This window comes from Alexandromys fortis, unplaced genomic scaffold (genome assembly GCF_014885135.2).
Source record: "Alexandromys fortis isolate MF-2015 unplaced genomic scaffold, M_Fortis_MF-2015_v1.1 scaffold_6, whole genome shotgun sequence".
In the NCBI taxonomy this organism is placed as follows: domain Eukaryota; kingdom Metazoa; phylum Chordata; class Mammalia; order Rodentia; family Cricetidae; genus Alexandromys; species Alexandromys fortis.
In genome coordinates, this window is record NW_026067902.1 from 10972031 (window position 1) to 10982421 (window position 10391).

Genomic DNA, 10391 nt, shown 5'->3' on the forward strand with positions numbered 1-10391 from the left:
CAACCGCTGCAGACTGAAACCCCTTCCTGCCTAGTCTCTTAGCATCTTGGTGTACAGGGACTCGACATGAAGAGAGACACCATGGCCTTTCCATTTTCACGCAAGGGTACATTCTGAAGTGCTGGAGATTGGATTTGAAGGCACAGGTTTGGTAGATGTCATAGCTCGCGTCAAGTTGACACAAACCTGGATGCCTCTGGGAGAAGGGACGTCAGTCAAGGACTGCCTTCCTCAGATTTGCCTGTAGGGCGTGTCTGTGGGGAATTGTCTTGATTGATGATTGATGTGGGAGGGCCCAGCCTGTGCCTGGGCTATTTAAAGTATCTGTGGGAGCAAGTAAGCAGCATTCCTCCCCTGAAGCCTGTTTCAGTTTCTCTCTCCCGGTTCCTGCCTTGACTTCCCTTGATGGTGGACTCTAATCTCCAAGCCAAACAAAGCCTTTGCTCTCCCAGCTCATTTTCCTCAGCTTTTCACCACAGCAACAGAAAGCAAAGGAGAACAGTAGGGGACACAGTCCCCTTGCTGACCTTTGGTCTACGTAGGTTTCAGGATCCACAGCGTCCCAGGCAGAAGCAAGGACGAAAGGCTTGGGATCTCTCACTGAATCAGCCTCAGATATGCTCTGAGCCCTGTCCCCACACGGCAGACACAGCCTGAGCTCACACCACGGCAGAGCCCAGTGAGAACTAAGGACACTAGATGCCCACTCCACTACTGGGGTCCAGGTTAGGGGAAGATTCTTCATTGTATTTTTTATTTTAAATGTTTATTTTTATGTGTGCAGGTCTTTTGCCTGCATGTATGCCTGCAGAGACCAGAAGATGCCGTTGAATACCCTGGAACTGGAGCTACAGATGGTTGTGAGGAGCCATGGGGGTGCTGGGAATTGAACCTGAGTCCTCTGGGGAGAGCGGCCAGTGTTTTTAACTGCTAAGTCATTCCTCCAGCCCCTAAGGCAGCATTCTTTTCTTCTTTTTTTCTCCCCAAGACAGGGTTTCTCTGTGTCCTGGAACTCACTCTGTAAACCAGGCTGACCTCAAACTCAGAAACCCAACTGCCTCTGCCTCCTGAGTGCTGGGATCAAAGGCATAAGTCACCACCACCAGATTAAGGGTAATGTTCTTTTTTTTAAAAAAAAAATTATTTTTATTTATTGGTGTTTTGTCTGTATGCATGTCCATGCGAGGGTGTTGAATCCTGGAGTTAAAGACAGTTGTGAGCTACCATGTCAGTGCTGGGAATTGAACCTGGGTCCTCTGGAAGAACACAGTCAGTGAGTGCTCTTAACCACTGAGCCATCTCTCCCGCCCTTAAGGGCAACATTCTTCTGGTGAAGGCTGATGACTGTGATGTACATCCAGGTATGAGGACTTTGTGCCACCCAGCACGACCTGGCACGTGTCTGTTCAGAGGCTAGGCAATGTCCTTAGGCGTCTTCCTCTTCCGCTCCACAGTGAGAAGAATGTTCTCCCTGTCTGGCCCACCTAGGGTCAGGAGGGACTTAAATAGGAAAAGATAGAATGGCTTTGAAAAGAGTCACACACCACAGCAACGCGGGGTGCTGTTCCTAGACCATTATGTGTGTCACTTCCCTGGGAAGCACTGGCGGGCCTCTCTCCTCTCAGAGTTGCATCACAAGTGTCTGCTGGAGGGACAGGGTCTGATCTCTACTGTTTCAAACATACCTGGCCATCTCATGGCTGGCTTGACATGCAGGGGTCACTTGGCCAGTTGGATTTTCCCAGCCAGCCCTCCCAGTTGCTCGAAAGAGAAGCCAAAATCTACCTGGAGTTTTTTTGTTTTGTTTTGTTTTGTTTTTTTGTTGTTGTTTTGTTCCAGCAGCCCTGCTTGGCCCCAGTTAGTGAACTTGTAGAATCCAGCTTCTAGGACTGGGTTCTAGCCAGGTGAAGCAGCCGGAGGCAGCTGGGGAGGATTCCAGGCACGCACCTGTGACTCAGGTTTCCCCCTTGCAGCGGCTCTTTCCTGGCGGCTGCTTTCCCAGTACCTCCATCCTGCGAGATTGACAGCTCCCTTTTGGTTGAAATCAGAGTGTAGGAAGCGGTCTTTTCAAACTTCCTGTGCAACCCAGCCTGCCAAAAGCCCTGCCACCGGTTGCCTTGTTTACCCTGGCCACCGGGCCTTTCTCTGCACCCTAAGAAAACAGATTGCTGTCCGGAGAAAAATCCATGCATGTTTCCTTTCTGGAGGCTGATCAAGTTCTGAAAGAAAGGCTTTCTGCAGTCCGTGACCACCGTTTGGGTTTATTTTATCTGTCTCCACCTGCAGAGCAGGGAATTAGCCTGCAGCCCAGGGCCAGGCCAGCCGATGACCACAGGGAAAGCGGAGCTAGTGGGTGTGAGCTCTCCGCAGCACACCGGCACACCATGGCCTTGTTCTCTTTAGTCAGGCATTGTGCACTGAGGCCCAAGCCCAAATCTGAATAGGATTCTGTGTAACTTGATCTGTTTTCTTTCTTCCCTATATTCCTGTGAGCCCAATTTAACTTCGCTCCGATCTGTGGACTGTACATATAATGCTCTGTGTGAGGGTGGGGGTGGATGGGAGTGGGGGGTGGGGAGAGGGTGTATATCCTTGCGGTTTTCTTTATCCTATCTTCCCCTTTTTTACGGTTTTTTCTTTTGCTTGCCTGCGTTGCTCACCCACTGATCACCCTTTGCCATGTATAACTTAATATGACTGTCTTGTCCACAGCCATTAACCCTTTAGAGAAAGCTAGTGTCTCTCATAATTAAATCGCTAAGTTTCCCTGCCCCCCACTCCCGGTGCCCTGTTGGCGCTGTTAGAGTTAACGTTGGCTTCTGGGAAACGTGAACTTCCCTAGAAGTGCTTGTGCAGCCATTAGTAGGGCCCCACTCAGATGCATAAAAATAGTCCCTTTGCTTGCAAACAAGCAGTCAAGGAACTGGGATCCCAGGAGTCACCTGACCAGTAGCAGGTGCCTCCTCCTCAAAAGAATTGTATCCTGAACTTCCCGGAAATACCACCAAAATCGATGTAGGGAGGTTCTCAGGGCAGACAGAAATCCAGTGTCCTGTTCAAACCCCTCCATGTGTGGCTAGTTCAGGCCTAGGCAGAGGCCGAACCCCTCTGCTGCTAGCCTGTGTGTATGGGGGGCGGGGGTGGCGGCGGGGTGGCGGCTGGGTCTTTCTAGTTAACCAGCACCCGTGTTTCCTTTGATGGTGGGAGAAGGCAGGCTGACTACAGGGGCTTGTCAAAGGGAGCTTCCCTCATCTCCCAGGGCAAGTTGTTCTTTCAATGGAAGGGTTGAATATTGGTCCTCAGGTGGTTGTGTCTGGGGGATCGTCGGAGGGGCATTGATAGCATGATGCCTTCGTTGTTCACAGCCTTCAGAAATCACAAAAATTCCGGGAAAACAACAACACAGAGCCATGGGACTCCTCAGGAGGGGAAGATGGCTTGGGTCATCGCGGGCTATTTTTAGAATGGAAAATGTGCTGCCTCAGAGAAAAGTGATCATGTGCCCCAGCCCAAATAGGGCACAGTGAACCCTGCCCCACGAGGCCCGCTGTCCGTTTTCACCCAGCCTTGGCATCTCTTCTTCTTAGGACCCCTCCCCCAGCCGGTGGGAAGAGCACACAGGCGAGACCCAGCCTCCATAAACCTCACCAGCATCTCCCCACCTGGAAAATTGTGAGAACTGAGGTGGCCCTGTGTCCAGGAGCCACACTGTCTCAAAGGGGCACACTTGACCTCTTCTGGGACCCCTGCGACCTGCCGTCACCATGTCGGGAGAGGGGCCTTGTGTGAGAGCGGTCCAGTGTGGCTCTCCTGCTTCCCTCCAGGGCTGCAGGGGCTCTCCGTGGTGTCCAGTGTGGCTCTCCTACTTCACTCCAGGGCTGCAGGGGCTCTCCGTGGTGTCCAGTGTGGCCCTCCTGCTTCACTTCAGGGCTATGGTGGCTCTCCATGTGCTGGTCCTCTCTCAGTTTCTTTGCGGAATCACATGGCATTTTCAAGATGCTGGATGCTCATTACATACTGCTCCTCAATGAAGCTCCACGTATTTTCCCAGAAAGAGTAACACAAACCTATCCTGCCTGGGCACCCAACGTGAGCCAGGGGCCTACAGCGGTTGTAGTCACTGACCTTGACACAGTGAGGAAGAGAGGGGTGGGGCCACAAGAGAGTGGTCAGCCCATTGGTGTCCAGAAGCACAACTCAGGAACAACTGAGCTAGGACCTGACAATGATTTTTTGTCTTTTTTTTTTTTTTGGTATGGTGGTGTGTGTGTGTGTGTGTGTGTGTGTGTGTGTGTGTAAACTAGAGGATAACCTCAGGCATCATTCCTTAGGCACTAATCATCTTGTTTTTTTGTTTGTTTGTTTGTTTTGGGTTTTTTTTTGGTTTATGGTTTTTGGTTTACGTTGACCTGATCCAGCCTCTGCTGTAGCTCACCGCCTTACACTGACCTGGTCCAGCCTCGGCTGTGGCTCACTGTCTTACACTGGCCTGGTCCATCCTCGGCTGTGGCTCATTGCCTTACACTGGCCCAGTCCAGCCTCAGCGACTGTACTGTGGCGGTCTGGAGCCTCAGCTCTAACTACATTCTGCTCTCTTCTTTGGAGGAAGGAGGGGTCCTTCTAGTCCGTGCCGAACTCCACAGCCTGCCCCCATACCATCCCAACCCCACTCAGGATAGAAGGAGTTGCCTCAGTGCCCATGCTGGGCTGACACCGCACATCCCAAGACCCAAATCCTTTAGAACACGTGGCAGGCCTCACTTAGCACCCTGTATATATTCTCTGGCCCAGGCATGAAGCTGGTTGTTGTGGGCTTCCAAGACCCAGGCAGCTACTTCCTCCTTGGACACGAGCCAATGTCTTCCCCCAGAGGTCCTGGCCACAGCTCAGTGCTCTGTGGCTGGGGCAAAACGTCTCCTCTTTCACAGAATTTTAGGCCTTCTCTGACACAGCATGACTTAGATGGAGGCTTGTCCAGAGAGGGTGGGGACATTCACCTGCTGTCGAAGGCCTTTCCTGAAGCCAGTGTGTCAACAGGTTTGGAGCACAGCGCGTGTGTGTGCCTGTTAATGTTTCAGAAGCCAGTGCTCCTAGAATTGGTTGGGGTGGCTTGGACATCCTTGCCCATCATTATATTGTTAATCTACCGCTTTCAGAAGAGCAGTTCCACTTACCAGCCCCACTGCAGAAGGTTTTCCTGTGTTAATGGCCTGGACATAGCACCAAGTTTCTTATTCAGAAAACAAACAAATAAACAAACCCAGAGCTTCCTTTCAAGGACTTATCTCAACCTGGGGCAGTAGCCCCCTGGGAGGGGTGGGATTTTAGTGGTGGATCCTCTTCAAGGATCTGCTGTGGCGGTACTTGAGGGGACCGAAGCTTCCTCCTTGAATCCCACCACCCTCTCTCCTGTGGATGTGCACAACTTGGGTCCTGCTTTACCCCAGCTAAAGTGGTGCTGAGGGGCTGTGCACCTGTAATCCCAGACCCGGAAGGTGCACCTGTAATCCCAGTCCCCGGAAGGTGGAGGCAGGCTGGTTGCTGACAGTTTGGGGCCAGCCAGGGCCTCACAGTAAAGACTTGTCTTTAAAAAAAAAAATCAGACAGAACCTAAAGCCTCAGACAAAAGCCACAGGTGACAAATATTGCACATTGCACAGTTTATTGAGACAATCTGGCAGCCATATTCTGCCTTCCGGTTTCTTTCTCAAACCTGGGAAGAATAGCCTCCTTCTGCCATCAACTTAACATATTAATGTCTTTAACTAAAATTCGGTATCATCTAATGAGTCAGAGTTGCGGGCCTTGCATCCTTTGTTCTAGAATTTTGCGGATAATGAAACTGACATCAATAATTGTTTCCCTGCGGGCTGCTTATTAAAAGAAGTGATTTTTGATGAAGTCTATTAGGTGAGCGCTCACAGCATGAGGCCCATCAGGAATGCACACACGGGGTGCATGCGTGAGTGCAGGGGGGGATATGTTTCCAGATGTCACACACACACACACACACACACACACACACCCTGGGTGCATGCGTGAGTGCAGGGGGGGTATGTTTCCAGATGTCACACACACACACACACACACACACACACACCCGGGGTGCATGCGTGAGTGCAGGGGGGGGTATGTTTCCAGATGTCACACACACACACACACACACACACACACACACACACACACACCCGGGGTGCATGCGTGAGTGCAGGGAAAGGTATGTTTCCAGATGTCAATTTCAGCTGATTGTTTCTGAGGCCCTGTGACTTATTTTTGCGTCCTATGATGCATTTTATAGACTGGTATCAATCTCTAGAGAAAGATTAGGGAAAGATGTCTGCAGATGAGTACATAGTTCCAAGCCATGGTGTGAAGATACGGAGGCTGGTGACATTCAGAGGGAAACTGGTGAAGGGTACTAAACTGTGACACCTTTTTGTCCAAGATGGGAATCCTGGTGGGCAGAGGCCGGAGCAGGCAAAGCCAATGCAGTTCCTTCCTCCGCAGTGTTAGCTACCCGCTAGTCCTAATTCCTTTGGTTCCTTCTGGACCCTGTGAGCATGCAAATCAAGGTCTTACCTCCAGGAAGAGTACCAGGACTCTGAGAAAATCCCTTCAGCCTTTGCTCAGCTCTGTGCTGAGCGGACAGTGTAGCTTCAGAGTGTAGTTGTGGGTTCATAGTCAAAAGATCCCTCCCCAAGAGCACAGAGCCGGCAGAGAAAGGCCTAGGCACGTGCCTGCCCTTGCAGAGGAGGCTTTGGTGTCTCTAATGGTTTGGATATGAAATGTCTTCCCAAGACATCTCCCATGCTAAACTCTTGGACCCCAGCTGGTGGATTCAATCATTGAGATCATTACTGGATGATTGAGGGTTCTGACCTATTCCATGAGTATAATTCTGATGGGCACAGAAATTGTTACCATTAGTGGGAGGTGAAGGAAACTCCCTTCTCTCCTCTCTCTCTCTCTCTCTCTCTCTCTCTCTCTCTCTCTCTCTCTCATCTGCCTGCCATGAGGTGTCAGCCCTATGCTCCCATTACCATGACATTCTTGCTACAGACTCAGAACCACCAGAGCAAGTCGGCTGTGAGCTGTACCCTTGACCCAAAGGAAATTTTTGAGTTGTTCTTAAGGCATTGTGTGTCCTCTCCATGTGAGTAGCTAGCACACTGTCTTTCTCCTGGGCCAGAGCTCCTCAAATCCAAGTGACTTCCTAGCTGCAGTCTCCTTTTGCACTCTCATGGGAGGCTGGAGGCTGTGCTGCAGGCTGCACTGCAAGGCTCTGGGAACATCTTGAGTTCATCTGTAACTAATCTTGAGCCATTCCGGCTTTTCAAATTCATAGCAAATCTGGCCCAGTCAACACGTCTGTAGTAAAGTGTGAGGAGCAAATACACAGACTGAGTGTGGGTCTGGGTTTTTCCTGCCCCCCTGCCCCACTCCTAACTCCGTTGTTACCCTCCAAGTTGTAATCTTATCGTGTTTAGCTGGTTCCACATACACAGCTCTAGGTTTGTTTCCAGCTGCAACCTGTTAACAGCAGACGTGCGCATGGCTACCCTGTGCTGCCCATGGAAGTGTGTTTTTCCATCAACAGCTTCAGCTCTCTCCTCTTCCTTGAAGTGGGAAAGAATTTTTTTTTATATATATAACTCCCATTGAAGCGGGTGTCATACACTTGCTTCTGGGTTCTGTGCAGCTTGGGGTTGCCAATGGTTTCCAAACAGCAATCTTGCACACGAGGCTATGAGAGCGGAGGGTATGTTTGGTGGACAGTGTTGGCTGGGGGTAGGGTGGGGGGAGTGGGCTGGGGGTGGTGAGTCAAACACTGTAGTGGTCCCGGACACCTGTACCAGCCTTTCACCCTAAACTACAAATCCCCCAACCTGAGGCTTGGGAAAAGTTCACCACTGCAGGAGTGCCCAGCAGCTTGGGCTTTAGTGGAGTCCAGATGCAGTTAATGAAAATCATTCAGATGTGAAAGAACATACTTATATGGAGTACTTAGAGCAGTTCAGTTCCCACAGAGATGTCGAGTGGCGGCTGTCGGGGGCTGCTCTTTGGCCAGAGAGTCTCAGTTTGAAAGGGAATAGAGGCCTGGGCAGCGTGGGAAGGAACTTGATGCTACAGAGAAGGAGTTAAAGAAAGGAACTCATCAATATAGCCACCAGCATCAGTGACCTTTCTTGATGACAAGAAGTTAAGGGAGAGTGGGCTTTTTTTTTTTTTTTTTTTTTTTTTTTTTTTTTTTTTTTTGGCTTACAGTTTGAGGGTGCAGTCTGTCTTGGTGGAGAAGGGCTGGCTGAAGGAACTTGAACACTCAGTCACATCGCACACTCAGCCAGATGAATGCTGATGCTCAACTTGTCTTCTTGTGGGTCAGTTCAAGCCCCCAGCCCATGGCAGGGTGACCCTACAGTTACGGGACGTCTTCCCACCTCAACGAACTTCTGTAGAGAATCCCTCACAGGCATCGTGCAGAAGCTTGTCTCTTAGGTGGCTCTGGAGCCTGTCCAGCTCTTTATATCAACCATCAAATCACTTAGGGATGGATGAGTAAGATGTGACCTGGTGCTCATACTGGTCATAGCTCAAGTAGGGGGAGGGAAGGTGGGTTATGTTTGTGTCAAGTTTTTCTGATCCAATAAGCCTCTCTGCCGATGCAATAATCCAAATCAGATCAAATCGAACCAAATTTAAAAAGGGCTAGGTTTAATGGGTACCAGAGCCCCCAGGTGGCCCTTCAGGAAAACATGGAGAGTGGGGGAGGAGAACCAAAAGCACCATGTGTTTGTTCTCTGGGGGCCTGTGGGAGTGGTCTTGACCCTCTCGGGGAGGAGTCACCTGTTTGGTGGGCTTTCTCGGAGGTGGAGTCTGGACTGTGGCAACTGCCAGGGGAAGGGGCTTAAAACGGGGGCTTTTCACCCAACATTCCAAAATGGATGCCAGGGGCTGGGGTGAATCCCCACCCAAACGTTCCAGACTCTTTGGATAAGCATGTTAGGGGCTGAGGTGATGCTTCCAACCAACCAGTTTGCTCAGCTTGAATCCCAGGAACAGTCCTCAAGTGGCCCTCACTCTCCTCTGACAGTTTAGCAACCACCTAGGCCTTTCACACATATAGGCCAGCTGTGCTGTATCCTTGATGGTCACTGTGACTTTGGAGCACAGAGCTGCTGTGGAGTAACGCTCTTGTTCCCTGTAAACACTTGTCGCTTGTATTGGTTTAATAAAACACTGATTGGCCAGTGGGCCAGGCAGGAAGTATAGACAGGTGACCAGACTAGGAGAATTCTGGGAAGAGGAATGGCTCAGGCGTGTAGTCAATAGCCAGAGTCATAGGAAGCAAGATGAGAATGCCTCACTGATAAAAGGTACCAAGCCATGTGGGCCAAACATAGATAAGAATTATGGGTTAATTTAAGTTGTAAGAGCTAGTTAGTTATACGCCTGAACTAACAAGTCAAACAGTTTATAATTAGTATAATTCTGTGTGTGTTTCTTTGGGACTGAACCGCTGTGGGACTGGGCAAGACAGAAACTTCTGTCTACACAGAGCTGTGTCCCAGAGGCCTGCCATTCCCTTACAGCTGCACGAAGGCCCTTTGTTCTACCACCAGTGGTCTCTGGGTAAGTTCACATTGTCCTCCAGTCAGCATGATCCGGTAGCTTTGCATTGGCATTGGGAAGGAGGGAAGGAGGTCTTAGGTGGGGATAGTGTGGACAACAGGCCAGCAGAGTGAAGAAACACTGCTTCCAGCTTCAGGCCACTACCCTGACAACATGGATCCACACACCACTTTGCTTCATTTTAGACTGTTAAAAGTAGGGCAAAGGGCTAGGGATATAAAGTGCTCATCCCACAAGCACCCACACAGATAAAGGCTAGGTTCTGGGGAGGCAGAGACAGTAAGGTCCACGTAGCTCCTTTAGTGAATTCAAGGCCAGTGAGAGATTTTTGACTCAAAATTAGGGTGAACAGGGTTTGGCTGTACAGTCTCTAAAGATCCTTTAGGGGTGTTGTCTTCCTAAACTCTGCTGAGCCTGGCAGCCTCTCCAGGACACATTGCCATGTGCCTGTGTTTCTTAGTGTGTATCAGGACCTCCAGAGTTGAGATAACCCAGGTTGGTGAGCGCTGGGTTCCAAGAGCCGTGAGCTGTCTGAAAAGGCCCTGAGGCTAAGTCTGAAGCAAGCAAGGTAGGCCCCTAGGCCACTTGACAGGACAGGGCCCCTTAGAGAGGTTTGAGCTCTGCTGAGCAGGAAGGAGGGTGGCTGGCGTCTGGGTTAGAGCAGCTTCCTGGGGGCAGAAAAGAACTCATTTATCTTAATGAGGAGGAAAGAACAAAACCAAAGCATTCATTAGCACTTCCAGGAAGGTGCAAGAATGTAC